This window comes from Rattus norvegicus, chromosome 13 (genome assembly GCF_036323735.1).
Source record: "Rattus norvegicus strain BN/NHsdMcwi chromosome 13, GRCr8, whole genome shotgun sequence".
In the NCBI taxonomy this organism is placed as follows: Eukaryota; Metazoa; Chordata; class Mammalia; order Rodentia; family Muridae; genus Rattus; species Rattus norvegicus.
Genome location: NC_086031.1, coordinates 32,139,714 through 32,153,734, shown reverse-complemented (window position 1 = coordinate 32,153,734; position 14,021 = coordinate 32,139,714). Strand labels below are relative to the sequence as shown.

General features: G+C 44.3%; 1 protein-coding gene and 1 long non-coding RNA gene across 41 annotated transcripts in view; one reads left to right on the top strand and one right to left on the bottom strand.

Moving 5' to 3' along the window:
* Clasp1 (cytoplasmic linker associated protein 1) overlaps nt 1–14,021 on the bottom strand; it is a 221,593-nt gene that overhangs the window by 114,220 nt on the left and 93,352 nt on the right. The gene's annotated exons all lie outside the window — the stretch shown is intronic.
* On the top strand, nt 25–1,640 carry LOC134481480 (uncharacterized). Its single transcript, XR_010056981.1, has 2 exons — nt 25–313; nt 1,348–1,640. It is a non-coding gene; the product is annotated as an uncharacterized LOC134481480 (long non-coding RNA).

Here is a 14,021-nt window from a genome sequence, read left to right as displayed (position 1 = left end):
AAAAGGCTTGAGAATTCCACAGAGTGGCAGTGGAATCCTTTCCTAACCGACATTGAGGTAAAAAATGATAGGTCTGCCTGATTGTGGGAGACCATGGCAAACCAGTGTGCCTCTGAGAACCACTGAGAAGATGAGTTTAAACCACAACAGACAGAATCCCGGGAAAGCAGAAAGGCCAGAGTACATAGTCATCCATGAACCTAAAATCAACCAGTGGAAGGAGAGATAGCAGCAGAGGGCAGTTCCCTGAGAAGGGAACCATAACCAGGAAGCAGGCAGAATGGAGGCATCGAGAACACACAGATTTCACCTGGTAGGAATCATGGGAAAGGGGAAGGGAAAGGGAAAGGGAAAGGTGGTTGTTGAGCAAGACTTGAGTTTGATCCCAGGAACCCACACAAAGGTGGAAGGAAAGAACCAGTTCACAAAGTTGTTCTCGCGCGCGCGCGCGCACACACACACACACACACACACACACACACACACACACACTCGTGCACATACACATAATCAATAAAACACAGGAGTAGTCAGAGAGACCATCCTATACATACCACTGTGACTAGGGGTATGATCAGAGATGTCAATCTAAAGATAGAGCTAGAGGCTGTGAAAGTTGGAACTGAAGTTCTGGGCTCCTGTGGAAAGCTTTCCCCAAGCCATCGGGGAAAATGGGATGTAGTTCATACTCATCTGCAAGAGGGCCAGGGCTAAAGGAAGCTGTCCTGCCCTCTCTCCTTGGCAAGGTTTTGAAGGGGAGCCTTCAGGGGGACATATCTAGGTCTCCGAAGCCAAAGCTGATCTGTACCAGGGGCACCTGAGCTGAAGGGATTCCTGGCAGCCTTCAACTCACCCTCCATGTAAGAGGAAGAGGTAGCCTGAGTAGAATATACTCAGCATTCCTGACTCAAGGATGCAGAGACGGGATGCCCGAAGAGGGGCTGCTCTTCCGTACACCTCCCAGCACACCTTCCAGCCCTCACAAGGCTGCTTTTGCATAAGTCTCATACTCTGAGACACACCATCCCTGTGCATCCTTGGAAACTGGAGACTACTGCTAGTTTCTAATTGCCACAGGCACCAGACAGACATGTGGTACACATACAAACATACATACATACACGCAAACAAAGCACTAATAAACATAAAATAAAACAAGAAAAACAGCTAAACTTCTGTTGCTTTATCTGAAAAACTGGGGAGGAATGCTCTCATCTGCTTGTGGGTCCATACCTTGCATGGCCTGCACCCCACTAATCCCCACCCTGCCCTGCCCTGCCAGCTGGCAGCAGTTCTGATACCTCACCTACCCACTTACTCTCAGGTCTGCCCCATCTTACCTGGCAGGCAGAAACCAGCCCTAGAAGAAAGGCAAGGCTCCATGCCACCAATCATGGCAACTAATCTACAACCTCTCCTGACCTTGACGTTGAGCAGAAGCAAGTCTGGAGATGCTGAAGCCTGGGCGCCCTCCTGCAAGCAACAGGACAGAGTAGGCTGACGGGTGTGGAGGCAACTGAAGCCTGGCTGGGGTTCCAGGACGGAGAGCAATGCCTGCCCTTGAGTTCTCAGCTTTCTGACCAGTTCGTCCCCTTTCTACATGTATCACCCACAACTCAATAAATGTGTTCTACATGAGATTTCAGGCAAATCATCCAGGATACCTGGACGGAACACCATGGTTTTTCTCCAAGGAAGCTACTTAGAGTCAGCAGAGATGCTGCAGGTACAGGAAGCAACTCAGAACAACGCCAACACAGGTGAAGACCCAGGAATACAGCTCCCTAGAAATGCTCTTAAAGCTAGGACAGTGGTGCCTTTATTTGTTCCCACTGCCTGGGAGGCAGAGGCAGGCAGAGGCAGGCAAATCTCTGTGAGTTCAAGGCCTGTATGTTCTACATAGTTGAGACCCTGTCTCAAAAATAAATAAATATTAAAAGGCAAGCAACCAGGAAACTGCAGCTGGCTCCACAGCTAACAGCACTTGCTGCTCTGACACCTCAACTCAGCTCTCAGAATCCCTACCAGCTCCAGTTCCAGGGCTTGCAATGCCCTCTTCTAGCTCTCATGGGTGCCCACACACTTATGCATACATGTACACACATACAATAAATTATTTTTTAAGGCACACGGTTAATTAGCACATAATTAAGCTAAGGCTAGATATCAGAAAGAAATACATGAACACTATTGAGAAAGGGAACAGCACACTCACAACCTTCCCAAGAATTAGTTCCAATTGGAGAGGATCTGTGTACACCCTTGTATCAAAGCTTTAGAGTACCCTGAAGGATGATGCTCATGGCCACAAGAAAGCATGTCTTTTGTAAGAAAAAAAAAATCTAAGTTAAGTACATGTTTTAACCAAGTAGTATCGACATTTACATTTTCCCCAAACTCCTCCTGCCCCCCTTTATATGGGGTAGAAGTTCAAGGCTCAGCACAGGACTTCTCTGGAAGTGATCCGACCTCAAAGAAATCATTTTGTCACCATTGTGATGAAGCTGGGTGGTCCCAGATCACCAACTTTTGGCCTGTCTGTCACTAAGGCTGCCACCAGTAGATGCCAGCAGCACAGCAAAGCAGCTTCCTGTGTCTTCCAGCACTTCTTTACTGTGTGACGTGCTCCCAGGCAGTCTGCTAAGGGCTGCACAAAGGAAGGCATGCCAGTTCCCTGCAGCATTCATAATCGAGCATGGGAACAGACATGTGGCAACAGCTTGCCTAAGGCATGTCCAGTGTGACATACATGTTTATACAGAATAGGCCAAATAAAGTTAGAAAGGATTCTCTATGCTCTCCTTGACTCACTGCTTTACTTGTATCCAATACTAAAGAACTGGGAGTGTCAGGTGCTTTTAAATGTGTGCACATCCTGCTTAAGTCTGGAACACCTTAGGCTACAATACTGAGCACCCACACAGAACAAATCCCAAAGATGACTTCTGAGCAAGTGTAAGAACAAGGAATCCCTCATGAGATAATAAAGCAGCCCTCTCAGGAGCACAGACATAGAAACCTTCTAACTCTGGAGCTGTTCTCACCTTGGGCAGAGGGAGCAGAGGACTGACTAAAGGCAAAATCCCAAGTTACGAAGAGCAGTTGGTAAGTCTGAGTCCACTGCTCAACACACATAAAGCCATTATGGTGGCACTGGACTAGCAAAAAGAACATTAGTGGATAGGAGAAAGGCAGCCTGCATCAACTTCCCTACTGGCCAGAAACATGATGTCATCCTGTGTCTTGACTGGACACTTGTGTGTCTTTACCAAGTTTCCCTGACGAAGCCCTGAGCTGTGATCTCATGGTCTGTAAACCTCAGTCTACATTTCAGTCCATGGACCTCAGGTTCCACTGAAATGTATTGTTCAGGGTCATTCTTGGGTCTAATTTTCATTTTTTTAAACATTTAGTTTAATTGGTGTGAGTGTGCATGTGTTGGAGAAATGCAGGGGGAGGTTAGAGGACAACTCGAGGGTGTTGGTTCGATCCTTTGACACCCGGCATAAAGGCTTGGCAGGTAGCTCTTTCACTCACTGAACGGTCTTTTCAATCTTTTTAACTTGGATCAAAGTTCAAGGTCAGAGATAAAAGTATTCTCTTGCTCCTCTGTTAGCGAGCCTTACAACTGGGGCCTGATCAGCCAGAGCAAGAGTGTGGAGGAAATTAGGCAGCACTGTGTGAGCCCTCTAGATACCAAGCCCATCAGGAACAGAAAACACTCTTCACGAACCTGGCAGCCCTGATTAGTCAGCTGCACAGGGACTGGAGAAGGGAGTGTAAACCTACTCATACCAACACTGGCACTCCCTGGATATGAACTTTCAGCTACTTTCAAGCATCTCCCAGGGAAACATGAACATTATATTAAGTCTTCATTGACCCACAGCTCAAAAGACGTGTGGATTAGAACAAAATTAGAAAAAGATGTTTGTTCTTTTTTTAAAGCATGCATGTATACAACACACACACACACACACACACACACACACACACACACACACACACACACACACACACACAAAACCTGTGTGGAGGTCAAAGAGTGGGTTTATGTTGATTCCATGGGTGGAACTAAATAGCCAGGCTTGTGTGGCAAATGCCTTTATCCACTGAACCATCTTGTCTATCCTGAGTTTTGTTTTGTGAGATATAACCCAGGATAGCCTTGAACTCAGCACATGGTCAAAAATGACTTCTAAATCCTAAGTCCCCTACTTCTACCACTCCCCAGACCCCAGTTGCTGGGGTTGGACGTATGTTTTTCAAACCCTGCAAAAATCTAAGTTATTCTTTAAGAATCTAAAAGTTTTTTTTCTAATAAATAGCTGTGGGTAAGTATGGAAGAGTTTGGGGTTGTTTTATCAACTCAATTAATGTGTCAGCTTCTTTACAATAATGTTCATTCAAGTCTGAGTAATTCCCAGTCTATTTGAAAAGCTGTGTATTATAACCGATGGCTGTCTGTGGTCAGAAAACCACAGCAAACACGCTTAAAGCAAGTGTACCAGCACCTAAGCATCAGTGTGCAGCCTACTCAACAGTTAGCTAGGGCTCACACTGCTGTAATTATTGATATAATTACAAAGCAAACAGTACCAGGCCAAGAATAACTTGTTTCAACACTGCATAAAGGCTGGCTTTCTAAAATTCTTTTGATTGCATCCAGGTACCAGAGCAAGCCAAACTGGGTTTCTTGCTGTCATTTGCTTACAGAATTGTTCAGACATCCTGATGTATGACACTTGTAGAGGCCACACAACTGCAGGCTAAAACCAGGAAGTGAGCAGGGGTGTCAAGTAGTGGGATATTCCAAGCATATGTACTAGAGGGGGGACATATAACCATCCTACATCCAGTAAAGGAGATTCTGTAAGAGTTACAGAATTACAGCTATGAAATTACTGGAATGGCTTATGTGATAACCATCCTCACACAAGGATCATAGGTTTAGTACCTGGCCTATAGACCAAGTGACTGTCCACACTCCACATCCTCATCATCCTAGCCAGACACGGGTGTACTGATTGATGATTTAGCTATTCACAGCATCTTCTAGCCTCTAAGCCAATTCTCCAAATAACCTCATTGTTCAATTATGACAGAGGACAGTGTGTAAGAAAGTTTAGACTTGATTTATAAAGCACCCAGGCTTCCCTCGAAAGCCAGGGTTAGGAACAGTGTGTGGCTGTAATTCCAGTATGACTGGCGCTACACAGTGGTAGGCTAACACTGAGACTTGCCTCAAATAAAACCAAAGTTCCTTCTAACCTTCCTGCAGAAGTCAGCTTTGTGTCATGCAGGAACTTCATCCCAGACTTTTTGTCCAGAACAAAAGCATGTTCCACTCTTAAAGGGCTTCTAGCTGGGAATGCACCTCTTGAAGGCAATGAGAAAGGGCAAGAGATGAGAGGGCAACAGTGGTAGGATGTAGAGAACCACTGGGACTGGAATGGATTCTCTTCTGAGCTCTAAGGTAATGAGTACAGCACTGAGTTACTAAATACAAACGAAGCCAGCCAGGGCAATTTACCTAAAGAGTGGGAGGCCTGCTGGTCCTGATGTGAAAAGCCAGCTTCTTCCTCTGCATGTCAATCTGGACTCCATAAGGGTCTGCTACATTCCCAGGCACTATGGTAGGTACTGGGTATGCGATGTGAACAAATCATACTAACTGCACACAGGGAACAATCCCAGAACAAAGTAGTATACAAACATTTTCTTCATGGATGACAGGCAAGACTCCTCTGGCAGAGCAACTGTATCTCAGATCCTCCACACAATCCTCCACACAAAGACAGGAATCTACCCTGATGACCTTATCTACAACTAATCACATCCCCAAAACTGGACTTACAAACAATACGTTGAATAAAATTTTGTGATAGTTTGAATGAGATTGGCCCCTGTAGGCTCATATTTGAGTACTTGGTCCAGTTGGTGGAACTGTCTGTGACGATTAGGAAGTGTGGCCTTGTTGAAGGAGGTGTGTCACTGGAATGGGCTGTGACGATTAGGAAGTGTGGCCTTGTTGAAGGAGGTGTGTCACTGGAATGGGCTGTGACGATTAGGAAGTGTGGCCTTGTTGAAGGAGGTGTGTCACTGGAATGGGCTTTGAGGTTTCAATTCCCAGTTCGAGTACCCTGCCTTGTCACCTCCCTCTCCCCTCTCAGAGTTATAGATCAATCAAGTTCCTTTGTTCTAAGACAGTGGACTTTGACCCTGTGATGCCATAAGCCAAAATTAAATGCTTTCTTTCATAAATTGCTTTGGTCAAAAGTATTTTTTTTTAAATCACAGAAATAGAAAAGCAACCAAACAAGTTTCTACCCTCTATCCCTCCATAGACCTTCAGGCTACTGTATCTGATGTTGGGTAGGTTCTAGAAATCCAAATTCTGGTCCTTACACTTGTGCAAGCACTTGAACCATTGAGCTATTTCTCCAGCCTGAGAGTGCATCTTTAAAGAAGAATGTGACTTATAGTTTTAATAATCCAAAAAAAGAGGCAAGTTTAAGTTAAGGGACAGAGCAGGGTTATATATGGAGGACAGTACTTATTTTCCCTTTGAATCTTCCCTAAAGGAGTGCTATACCAGTCTCTGTCAGAGCCTAAGGCCCGCAGCCATCACATCTAAGCCTGACGTCTTCAGGAGTGCCACTCTAATTATCAGTGCGGCCGTACTGACCCAATTCTTCCTGACAGCCACTAGGCAGGCACAAGGACAAGCGAGCTGGAAATCTCAGGTCCAAATTGGGAATGGCCTCTAAACAAAATGTTCATGGTACTTAGCAGTGATTACACTGGGAGCCATTTCCTCTTTGTGCAAATCAGCTTTCAGATGTCCCATCTGGGCCTCAATAACCTCAGTTCTCCGTAGCCCTTAGAGAGAGGCAAAGAACCATACTTCTCCATGAAAAAAAAAAAACTTCTTTTTGCCACCCCCCCACTTCTTTCCAGTTCTTACAGTTTTAGTATAAACTTTGGGGAAAGTATTGCATTTATGGAGTTAGTAAAAGTAAGTTCCCACATACCCCACACTAATTTCCCCACAGAAACCTCTTACAGTAACTCAGTAAACTTGAGACTAGAGTACCAGGGCTGATGCAGCCTCATTACCTAGTAGCATAGTCTGCCTTAGTCCTCAGACAGGGCAGACAGGATGCATGGCCAGTCTCCCTAGCCTGCTTGAGGTCTGCACAGTGTCCTTGCTCATTTTCAGATGACCTTAACCAAGCTGAGGAACAGGGCTTAGCTAGATTATGGATAAGACAGCTCATGTGCTTTTCCCATGGGTTTCTGAATTAGAAGAGGAAGATCACAGAGGTGGAATGCCATGTTCATCATGTCACTGTTATTTCAGTGGCCATAAGACAAATGCAGAGGAAAACTGTACCTTACGTGCCCATTTGAGTGCATGTGGCAAAGCTCACGTCAGAGGATGCAGGGAATGGGAAGGGCAATGCTTACACCAGTGGGCTTTGTCTTTTCACTCTAACACTCTATCAGGACATTCAGACTATGGCATGGCACCCCACGCTCAGGGCAGCTCTTCCTCACTTAATCCTCTCAAAACTCCCTTGCATACACAGCTTCATACACAGTGCACTACTGAGCTCCTGAGACTTTTCTGTATAGCTAACGTAACACAGATATAACACATCCAACCACTGTCAGAACAGAGCTCAAGAATGGAGTCACGTGAGAATTATAAGTGCCTGAGAAAAATCCCAAGAAAACAAGAAAAGGCTCTTGTGACCTCAGTTGCTGCAAGACACAGAATTGTTCTTGAGATACATTTCATGTGTAGTAGATAGGTGTGAGTTTACTTCAGCTGTTGCTATTCATATGCCTTGATGGAAAAACATGCTTTTGCCTCATGTGGCTTGTCCTTGTCATTGTACACTTTACTGATGTGACTCTTTTTAACCCTCAGAGTAAAAATTGTCAGACGCTCTGAACAAAGTTAAGTATTTCATAAGACTTGAGTCCACTTCATTTTTAGGCCCTGCTCTCCCTGGTTCACCTGTCAACTAGAACAGTAAATACACCACCACCGAAAGCTACCTGAAGGATTGGCAATATTGTTTAAAGAGAATTTACACTAGTCTGTATGAAAACCGAGAAAATTAAGGAGAAATGAGGCTGGAGGTGGTTCAGGGGTGAAGAGCACTTACTGCTCTTAAGAAGGTCTGAGCTTAGTCCCAGGACTTGTATCAAGTAGCTCATGACTACTTACACCTCCAGCTCCAGTAGACGAGACATCCTCTTTAGACTCCAAGGGCACATACACTCACACATGCGCATATACAAATACTCAAACACATATACACACATAATGTAAATTTTGAAGCTAAAGAAAACTGGTGTACTTGTCACAAAGCTAAACTTGTTTCACTTAAGGCCTATCTTCCTTTCTGAAATGGTATCTCTCTTACTTCCCATTGGTGTCCATGTCCCTTCTTATATGAAATGGTTATGATGGATAAGCTGCATTTAATCAGATTCAAGTTGGCCACTCTGTATCTGTCTCCCTCACTCCCACAGTCTTGGTGGCTTAAGTTCCCATACCATGGTAATGACACTGAATATAGGAATCAGCCTCCGTGCATGGCACACAGAACCCTGGCTATCTTCTCTACACGCTCTCCTCCAAGTCGTTGCTAAGACCAAACTCATCATACCCATATTACAATTTCCCCTGGCAGCATCCTACCCCACTCCCCAAATCTCCTTAGCAAAAATCTGACAGAAACATCACTCAGAACATTCTCCAGTGACAGAGTGCCAGTGCCGTGACCTTGTGATCCTCCTCTGGGAGCTAATATTTCAAGCAGGAGGCACCACAGCTGGCTCCAATGCCTGTTCTAAAGTCCTTTTCAATGCTTTCAGTTTTGAGTTATTCCCTAAAGCGGCTACTGACCATGGCATAGTTTTAGAATCAGAGGAGCAAACATAACTCCAGCTTTAATAACAGCAGTGGAAGAGGAAGCAGGAGAACATGCCAGATAGGGGAAGGAAAAATTGATCTCAGACAGCAATGTGGAGTTTTCCATATCCTGGCACTGACCCAGTTAACAGAAAACCTGACACCTCAGGCGGCTCTTCAGGGGCTGCCTATTGAGGAAAATCAAACAAAAACAACAAAGTGCAGGAATGTGCCCTAAGAATAGCAGTCAGCAAGTAACAGCTGCTGCTCTCACACGCACACTGTCAACTTATCTTTTGTCAGCCACAGACTGACAGATATTCATTCATACAGGCCCCTGCCAAGAAGTGGCCTCGAATCCCTGCTTGCTATCACATTTGCATCTTAAGCTGCATCTCAACAACAGAAAGCAGGTGGCTTGAAAGGAGCTTCCAAGCAGAAGTGTGGTCTTTGTGCTAAATTCAGGTTTAGTAAGGCCTCTAAGCACTGACTTCATATTCTGCCCTGGTGTTTAGAAAACAGCTCGCAAATTCAACAACTTAAAGCAAATGCTGTCATCATCAGTGAGAGCTTTTTAAACCCTCAAATAAAAGGCTCTTTGGAATGTGAATTATTTCACACTCCTACCCAGGTATTGATTTCTTAACAGCTTAAACAGCCAGTAACCCTGAGGAGAGGCAATTACAAGACATGAAAATCTACCATTGCTTTAACTCAGTAAATTATCAACAGGAAAATATGAACAGAAATACAGCATCTTCCAATAGGAACATTTTTCGTCAAAATAAAATTTCTGTTGAGTTTCAGCTAAACCAGGCTTAGTTGAAGGAGATCTAATGCCAGCAAGCTGGCTCAGCCGGTAAAGTCACTTGCTGCCAAGCCTGATGAACGGAATTCAGCCTTAGGACCCATATGGTGAAAGAAGAGAACCCCTTCCCCCAAGTCAACCTCTGGCCCCACATGCATACCTACACACACATACACATACAGTAGCAGAAAAAATTGCAAACAAGACAGACATACATGCCCTTTAGGATCCCTACAATATTAGCAGAGTGGCAAAGTACTTGAGAGGAGCCCAGTTCCCCATAAGGAAGAGAAGTGAATACAGGTTGCTGTGAGTCCTATCTGATTCAGCTGAAGGGTCTGGAAATGTCCTTCAGAGACAACAGATTAGGTCTACTGGGAACATTACCCCAGGACAGCAGGCCAGTGAACAGGTAGTTCCTTCGCCATCAGCTGCATTCAGTGGTCAACACAGACCTGCTCTGTAGAGCCTCCCCTGTACTCTCAGCACTGCCTAAGTCTGGGCAAACCCTCCACAGAAGACAAGGATACGCAGCAGGACAGTGTGAGCAACAAGTGCTGGGTGGTCTCCCTCCTCAGCTTTTGTCACCTTACAGAATCCCCCTTCCTGCACGGGGACAGGGAGGCAGTAACAGCATACTGCATTTGCCTTCTAGCTGCAGCTGGAGAAACGCAGACATTCCCAGCCAGTAGACTTTGTGAAGACAGCTTAAGCATATTAACAAATGCTTCAGATAATAAAAATAGATTTATCTCCATAATCAATGCCCCAAGAATGTAAAGGAGCAGAGGAAAACTAAAAGTACACAAAAGACCCATTGGGGACATCTGGTCACCTCTGCTTCTGTGTGGCCTTCCTCCTTATCTTTAAAGGCTATCAACTTTACTACTTTAATTTAGAAGCCTTCTCATCTCCCCTGCCTCCCTGCAAACAGCACTCATGGCAACCATTTCTTTACTTTCTACCCATGGGTGTAAGCCATGATTATAAAATGTCCTGTTTACCTGACTTCCCAATACATCAGTAATAACAAGGGCCTACCTTTCCCAGTGGTCATGCTGTCAGTGATCCGGTACCAGATAAAAATGCCCTTCTTACAGCAGCTTAGGCATCAGCAGACTCTCCTCCTACATCTTCTTCAGGAGAAGCTCTGTGACAACTGCCACCTCATTCCAAAATAAGCTTAGACTCTTGCCCTGAGTTTTTCACAACGACCAGGGAGGGGACTGCCTCGTCTGTCTTTACTCAGATATAACAAGAGTCTTTACAGCTTACTCATTCTGCAAACCAATTCTCAGTTCCCTTAAGAAACTCCCTTTCCCTAACTACTCCACACCTTCAAACAGGAAGCAGTCTCAGTCCCACAGGGACACGGAACCGGCAGTCCCTATTGCTTACTTTTCTGCAATGCCCAGAGAGAGGCAGTCTCTCCTAGGCAATAGGGAGTGGGCTTCTCAGCACAGCCCAACACACCTGCAGCCCGCCTGCCTATCTGTGAATGTGGAAACACTTTCCTAAGACTCTGAACTCTCCAGGCCTGCGAGATGCTCGGCCTCAAAAACAAGCAGGGACAGAATGGGCCCATTATCCACCTGAGTCACATATCCAGCACGACTGCTTTTAAAGCTGTGTGAGTGGATAATAGAGGCTTGGCTATTTAATAAAGGTTCGCTTTTAAATGGATGCTTTGTCCTGGCCACACCTGGCAACATTCCAGACCTTACCTAACTTGCTCTCTGAGCTCACCAGCGGTTTGTTTCCAGGCTCACAGGGAGTTCTGTTGAACAAAGTTGAATTAGGTAACATTTGCAAGTTATTTTCAACAGTAAAAATGTAAGGAAGGCTGCATTTCCCAGCAAAATGATAGATGGCAAATACTCATGTGTGTAACAGATAAGAGTTAAATAATTATCTGTTAACTGAGTGTGTGACTTTATCTGCAATATTCTGTTCTTTCCTTTAACTGCAGACTATGGCATTTCCAGAGATTTATAATCAATATAATGCTTTCTAGATTTCCTGATTAACGTGTTAGCTTTTCTTAGGAAACAATACCATGTGAATTTTCTAACGAAATTATATCCACAGCCTCATGTCAATCAAACCCAACTCAAGATTGTTAAACGGCTATGGATAAAGGCTATGGATAAAGGCCCTAATTTTTTTTTTTTTTTTTTTTTTTTTTTTGGTTCTTTTTTTCCGGAGCTGGGGACGGAACCCAGGGCCTTGCGCTTCCTAGGTAAGCGCTCTACCACTGAGCTAAATCCCCAGCCCGATAAAGGCCCTAATTAATGCTCTTTCACTCTGAGAATCTAGTTCTCCTGGAAGCACAGCACAACTGCTTGATAAAAAAAAAAGTACACTGAAAATAATTTGCTTTTTGAAAACCATGGAAGGAAACACTGTAATTTGTGCTTCAAGGGTTTTGCTAATTATATGGAGGTGGGAAAAGAAAAATCTACATCTATACAACAACATATTTTTAATGCCCATATTTTTGCCAGACAAAACTGAAAGCCTTTGGGTAGCCTAGCAACAAGGAAGCATTGCATGAGGATGAAGCACCTACTTCAGACAGAAAGCACATTCTACATGGCTGCTTGGCCGTGTCTTTATTGCCGATTTCAGTCCCAATCATATTACACTCACAAAGCAATGAAGCCCACTGGTTTCATAGAATGTAATTTTAAGTATGTCAAGAAATACAACCCAAGATGAGCCTTATCTGCTCCCTTAACACTAGTAGTTTTATAAAAATGTGTTCATGATAATTATTTTCAAAACCTGCACCTTAAAAAAAACAGAAAACAAAAACCATGAGAGTAGGAGCGGGCTGGATAGGAAGCCAGACAACAGGCCCAGCAGAGAAGAAGGGTGAGAGAGGTCAATGGGTGAGTATGAGCACATGTACCATATACATGTATGAAATTGACCAAAAGTAAATTAATCTTTTCAAAACAAGTTCCTCCAAGTTAGTACTAATTTAGAGGTTCAATTTCTGACTGAAATTAGCATCATTGTTTACAAGTAACAAAAGTAAAAGAAACATGAATTCAACTTCATCAAAAATTATAATTTTATATACTGACACATAAAAGAGAGGACAACCTCCACAATGGGGGTGGGGGTGGGGTTCTGCAAATTATTTACATGCTAGGAGTCTTTTAATCCAGAAGTCTAAAAGGAATTCATATGGTTCAATCACGAAGACTTAAAATAGCACAATTTAAAAATGAGCAAAGACCTGGGCAGTGGTGGCACACACCTTTGATCCAAGCACTTGGGAGGCAAAGGCAGGTGAGTTTGAGGCCAGTCTGGTGTTAAAAACGAAATAAAAATTAGCAAACGGATCAGTGAGATGGGTCAGTGGGTGAAGCACTCGCTGCCCAGACTGATGACTTGTGATCAAGCCCTGAACCCCACATGGCGGCATGGGAGAACTGATTCCACGGTTATCTTCTGGCTTCTGCCTGGATGCCATGACAGGTATATTCACAAATAAAAGTCTTTTAAAAATTCTTTTAAAACTTCTGGCAGACTGCTTGGATTATGGGGTGCACCAATATGTCTAGTGATTCTAGCACAAGTTCAGACTGCTACATTACCACTGCCAGAGAGCTGACACTACCAAGTAGAAAACATGTTTAAAGTGATGAACCAGGGTCACCTTACATCAGTGGCTGTCAGAGAGGAGAGTATAGAGTAACAGTCACACAGAAGCAAGCACCCAACAAGCTATGATTCCAGCACAGTGACTCACTGTTCGAGATAAGGCAAACACTGGCTGTGTGGTGACTACTATGACAGCTGGCAGCAGATTCCAGGTAGAGGGCAAATATGAAGCAGCTAACTGGAAATACAAATAGTTTCTGTGAAATTCCTGTGTAAAAGAATTGTTATTAGCTTAGCTAGGGTTTTACTGCTGTGAACAGACACCATGACCAAGGCAACTCTTAAAAGGACAATATTAATTAGGGCTGGCTTACAGGTTCAGAGGTTCAGTCCATTATCATCATGGTGGGAAACATGGCAGCATCCAGACAGATGTGGCACTGGAGGAGCTGAGAGTTCTACGTCTTGTTGCAAAGGCAAACAGGAGGACTGTTTTCCAGGCAGCTAGGAGGAGGGTCTCAAAGTCCACCCCCACAGTAACACACCTACTCCAACAAGACCACAGCTTCTAATAGTGCCATTCCCTGGACTAAGCATTCAAAACCACACTAGTATTTCTCACATCTATACCAAGAATGCTAAAATGAGGCCACTTGGTTGTTGCACAACTAT